This window comes from Dipteris shenzhenensis, chromosome 13, assembly GCF_047967505.1.
Source record: "Dipteris shenzhenensis isolate YYH24624 ecotype China chromosome 13, Dip_SZ_1.0, whole genome shotgun sequence".
Taxonomy (NCBI): Eukaryota; Viridiplantae; Streptophyta; class Polypodiopsida; order Gleicheniales; family Dipteridaceae; genus Dipteris; species Dipteris shenzhenensis.
This window is the reverse complement of record NC_141608.1, coordinates 14,514,200-14,519,924: the sequence shown is the minus strand read 5'-3', so window position 1 is coordinate 14,519,924 and position 5,725 is coordinate 14,514,200. Positions and strand designations below refer to the sequence as shown.

Below are 5,725 nucleotides of genomic sequence, written 5' to 3'. Positions count from 1 at the left end.
TAGCCCTCACCATTTCAGAAACTTTGGTTTTAATGGCATCCTTTGTTCTTCTAGTCAAACCATCTCTAATGGGATGATTATGATGGCCATGGTGTATGACTGCACGAGTAAGATTCACACCATCTCTACATTCTGGCATGCAGAGTAACATTTCACAGTAACATCTCTCTAAGCAAATTGGTGGACAACCACAATGTATACATGATAAGGAGCCATATGATTCAATTGACACATTTGCTGGGGCCACTCTAATCAATCTCCCATCCCATTGTGTCTCATTCTCTATCCCAATTCTTTTTTTATAACCACAAGTTGCATTTATACAACGGAGGTGACCTCCACATTCCTTTCTATGAACTACACCAGGAAATACTATATTTTTTGTAATAGGATCATTCCAAACATGACCATCAAATTTTGACTCCGTACCTTTTGTGCAATGTTTCATTGATTCAGTAGCTGGTAGCTCAAAGAAAACATCACCATCATAGGTAGAAGGCAACTCATCCACAGTGACGTGCATTTCAACCTTCTCATAGGCCTCACGCAATCTGTTCTTTATAGGTAGTTGCATAATAATCTCAATGACACTATGTTGTTTGTCATTCTCAATGTTGCTAGCTGAATCATGTTTCCTTGCCTCATCATTTTTGTTGCAAACAGAGTAGAAATCCTTTTTGTTTTCGTGCACTTGAGTCTTTTGAATTTCATTGTCATCAAGCTTGAATCTTTCTCCCTTCACGGTGAAAATATCACCAAACTGCGCATCAAGGTGAAACATTTTGTATCCATCGTCATGGACTTCGTATTGCAGCTCCATTGTCAAATCTGACCCATTATCACCAAAGTGCTGATGGACAAATATGGATCCAAGTGTGAATCAAAAATGGCTAGCAAGCACCATCTCTGACAACACTCCTCTACCTACAGAAGTGCGAACAAACATATGCAAAGATCTATCCTCATTCTGAATTGTGACAGATTCCATAAGAATGGAATGGTTGAGCTGTGCAACTCAATGAGATGAAGTCCAAAGGGCGAGATCAAGAGCAGAGTGTTCATTTCAAGAACTCATTTAAAACAAGAGTCTGCCACAAGAAAAGTTACTCACAAATGCTTTGCACACACTGCCCATTGTTTATACTCACAACTTTGTAAGATTGGTCTTGTGAAAGTCGGCACAAGTGTGACAATAGTACTGAACCATGATGTAAATTTTAGCCATCATTTGTTAACAACAATACTATAATACCATGGACTCTTAGACCTATTAATCCCCAGCCTTTCTTTGACACGTATGGGAGTTATTGCAAGCCATTCTCGCTAGCAATGACATTACATTATTACTACATATTCATTCCGACAATTTGATATAAGTATTTTAAAGTTGATAGATAGATATAAATTATAATTGTGGTGAACAAGAAATGGTTGGTCAGCACATCTCTAACCTTTTGAATATAAATTATGATGTTAAAAATATGCCAAAAGACTCTTTCATCGATGAAAGGGGTCTATTGGACTCTATCTTTCATCAATTATTTATGAAAGATAGAGGCCCATAGACCCCTTTCGTCAAAAGACTGTTTTGTCAATGAAAGGGGTCTACTGGACTCTATTTTTCATCATTTATTCATGAAAGGTAGAGGCCAATAGACCCCTTTCATCGACGAAAGGGGTCTATGGGCCTCTATCTTTCATGAACCATCAATTAAATATAGAGGCTAATAGACCCCTTTCATTGACGAAAGGGGTCTATTGGCCTCTATATTTAATTATTTTCTCCAAAAGGGGTCTAATTGCCTCTATCTTCCATTAACAATAAATAAAAATTATTTTGTCCAAAAGGGGTCTATTGGCCTCTATCATTAATTGAAAATTAATCAAAAAGATATTTAATTGTATGTTGACCTCACACAGTAAAATTATAAACCTCACAATTATGAAAAATTATCAACCTCACACAGTAATGATGTTTAATTAAATGATCACTCATTAGCAATCGAATTCGTATGATAATCATTATAAGTCATGGTTCCTATTAACATCATAGTTTGGTAGCATTTCTATAGCCAGTATGTCATCCCGTCATGGTGAATAAAATAAACTCATTGATTGTAATGATTTGAAATAATAAAAACGAGTGCCAGCGTTAAGTACTTGGGTCAGTCGAGGCCATGTGGTGGTCCCTTGCCAGGAAAGGTGTTCTTTATCATGGAAGAGGGATGATTATTTCTACAAATATCAATGTGAACTTTAATTGTAATGAGAGCACTTAATAAAATTAAAGGCCAATAGACCCCTTTCGTCGAGGAAAGGGGTCTATTGGCCTTTAATTTTCTTAAGGGCTTAAGGGCCATTCATTTTCATGAGAGCCCTTAAGCCCTTAAGAAAATGAAAGGCCAAAAGACCCCTTGCGTTGACAAAAGGGGTCTTTTGGCCTTTCATTTTGTTAAGGGCCTTTCATTTTCTTGAGGGCTTAAGAAAATAAAAGGCCAAAAGGGCTTAAGAAAATTGGAGGGAGGGGCCTTTAATTTTCTTAAGCTCTTAAGAAAATAAAAGGCTAAAAGACCCCTTTCGTCGACGAAAGGGATCTTTTGGCCTTTTTTTAAAGGCCCTTAAAAGGCTAAAAGACCCCTTTCGTCGACGAAAGGGGTCTTTTGGCCTTTTTTTTAAAGGCCCTTAAGAAAATGAAAGGGCAAAAGACCCCTTTCGTCGACGAAAGGGGTCTTTTGCCCTTTCATTTTCAAATTTTTTCAAGGGCCCTTAAGGAAATTTTTTTAAATGGCCAGGCCAAAAGACCCCTTTCGTCGACGAAAGGGGTCTTTTGGCCTTTTTTTAAAAGGCCCTTAAGAAAATGAAAGGCCAAAAGACCCCTTTCGTCGACGAAAGGGGTCTTTTGCCCTTTCATTTTCAAATTTTTTCAAGGGGCCCTTAAGGAAAATTTTTTAAATGGCCAGGCCAAAAGACCCCTTTCGTCGATGAAAGGGGTCTTTTGGCCTTTTTTTTAAAGGCCCTTAAGAAAAATATTTAAGGCCTTTTTTAAGGCCCTTTTTTAAAGGCTCTCCCCGCTCTCACTCCCCCGCTCTCCCTGCCCTCCCTCCCTGCTCTCCCTGCTCTCCCCGCTCTCCCCTGCTCTCCCCGCACTCCTTGCTCTCCCTGCTCTCCCTCCCCCACTCTCCCTACTCTCCCCCACTCTCCTTGCTCTCCCCCACTCTCCCTGCTCTCCCTCCCCCGCTCTCCTTGCTCTCCCTCCCCCGCTCTCCCCGCTCTCCTTGCTCTCCACGCTCTCCCTCCCCCGCTCTCCCCGCTCTCCTTGCTCTCCCTCCCTCACTCTCCCTACTCTCCCTCCCCCGCTCTCCCCGCTCTCCCTGCTCTCCCCACTCTCCCTCCCCTGCTCTCCCTGCTCTCCCTCCCCCGCTCTCCCCGCTCTCCCTCCCCCGCTCTCCCCGCTCTCCCTCCCCCGCTCTCCCCGCTCCCGCTTTCCCCGCTCTCCCTCCCCGCTCTCGCTCTCCCCCACTCTCCTCTCCTGCCCTCCCCGCTCCCCTCCCCTGCTCTCCCCGCTCTCCCCGCTCTCCCTCCCCCGCTCTCCCCGCTCTCCTCCCCCGCTCTCCCTCTCACTGTGCTCTCAGGCAGAGGATTGGGCAGATTGAGTCTCAGATGATTCGTTGATTCAAGAGCAGGCCCTCTACCCCTGCTCCTCGCAGCACACTGACCACGCTGCAAACCTCGGAGTTTACAGACTCCTTGTACCTCCCATTGCCGTTGTTGTGCTACTGCCCGGTCCTACAAACTCCTGCTACAGAAGCGTTGGTTTCACTTGGCCTTCGAGGCTCTTGCTCCTTGGACTCACAGCTTCCATTACGTTCGCCAGTCGCCTCTGGGCCTCGACTACCTCGTTCACTCCTTCTGCATCCAAGGCTTCCAAGCCCTCCCTCTCGGGTTTCGAGCCACACGCCCTGCCATTTTCACAAGTCACAGGTGCTTCATCTCTTTCTTAAAAGGCAATGTAACTACTCATCTTTTCCTCTATGTTCTTGTACTCTCTTTGAATTCTTGTAGCGTACCCCCTCATCAACCTTTGGATCTACAGAGCTAGTCTCTTCAAGCCCCATCATCTTGTCAAAATTAGCAGCATCACGATCAAACTTCAGGTATTTTCTATTTTGAAGCCTCTTGGGCTTTCTTTGTATGCTATTGAAGTAACATTGGGACTTAATTGACCTTGTAAGTCTATTCTATGCCATGCGATGACTTCTTTTTTTAAATGCATTTGTGTCACATTGGCAGGATGGTAAAAATAAGAACTTCTGAGAGGAGGGGGAGAGGTGGAAGAGGAGAACGAAGAGGTAGGAGAGGTGGAAGGACAAGTAGGAAGAGAAGTTTACAAGTGGAATCTACACCTAATTTAGAGTTTCAAAAAGAGGTTGAAATTGGAGTTGAAGAGGATAAGGAGATGGAAGACTTTGAAGACACTACTATAATTGTGGAGGAATCTTCTAAGAAGAGAAAGAAAGAGGATAAACAACTGGATGAGGAGTTTGAGCAAGAGTTTCCTGCTGAACTTGATATTGGTTAGGGGAAGGATGTTATTGAATCTCTTGCAATCAATACTGGAAAGATTGCTCCCTTGATCCCATTATGTCGTTGTGTTGTAAACACAAGAGTGAGAGGCCTACGAACTAATATGGATAGCCTAAAGCAAGCTCTAGAGGCAGAAAAATATATTCAATAGAAAGGAATGTTTATTTTATCTACAACACTTCCGGATGGTGTTTCACAAGAGGTGACAGATGAAATTGAACAATCATGGGATTCTTGTTGGAGGAATGTAAATGCAGAATTTGAGGCACAGATTGTTGATGATGCTGATTGGTCATTTTTGTCTCGAAAGATGTTTTTTGTGTGGGAGGGGAATCACCGGACTGTTGCATGGATGTCTCTAATCGAAGAGAAATTCAAGACATCAAAGGCATGGCATATTCGAGTTTTAGCAAGTTTTATTACTCCAGAGAAAGAAACAGAAATGAAGCTAATAGCTGCTCTTCAAAGGTTCAATCTGTTAGTGCAAGTTCTTGCTCATATGTGGTACTTTTTATGTGTTACTTTTTTTTGAGCTTTTAAGGGTTTTGTGAACAATTCTTAATATGTTTGAAGCTATATATTTTTTATTTTTCAGCCTTAATGAAACAACAATTATTAAAACAAATCTCAAGGATTATTTGTACAAACGAAGACAATGTGTTCGTGTGATGAGAATGAGTACTTATCACTTTTTTCTGAGGAAGAAAAAAAGACACTTGAAAAGCATAGGGCAAATGAAAGTAGTAAAGGATCAAGCACTTGGTATCCTTTGACATCTCTAATGCTAGGGAGAATGGTATTTGCAGTAAGTTTCATACCATTTGTCATGGATGTCTTTTGAATTAGAACTAACTACTTCATTGTACTCATTCATTTCTTTGGAATATATTTTAGCCACTATACAAGCAAGATTATGAGGCAAAGCTAAAGGAACTTCAGCCAAATTTGAGTGTTGCTGATATGGAGAAAGCACTTAAAAGTATTCGAAAGGATGTGAATCTCAAGTACGGTCAAAAAATGATCAAGGTATGGTTAATTTAATGATTCTTAACATAAAGTTGATTTTTTAAAGTGTTCAAATGTTTTTTGAGATTGAGAAAGAACGTTAAAAAAGGATGTAAATATGATCTTTGTTTAGAAA

At 41.5% G+C, this 5,725-nt stretch overlaps 1 pseudogene; it reads left to right on the top strand.

The window, feature by feature from the left end:
- Window positions 1-4,291: 4,291 nt before the first annotated feature.
- Window positions 4,292-5,116, top strand: LOC147895066 (uncharacterized; annotated as a pseudogene).
- The last annotated feature ends 609 nt before the right edge of the window (window positions 5,117-5,725 follow it).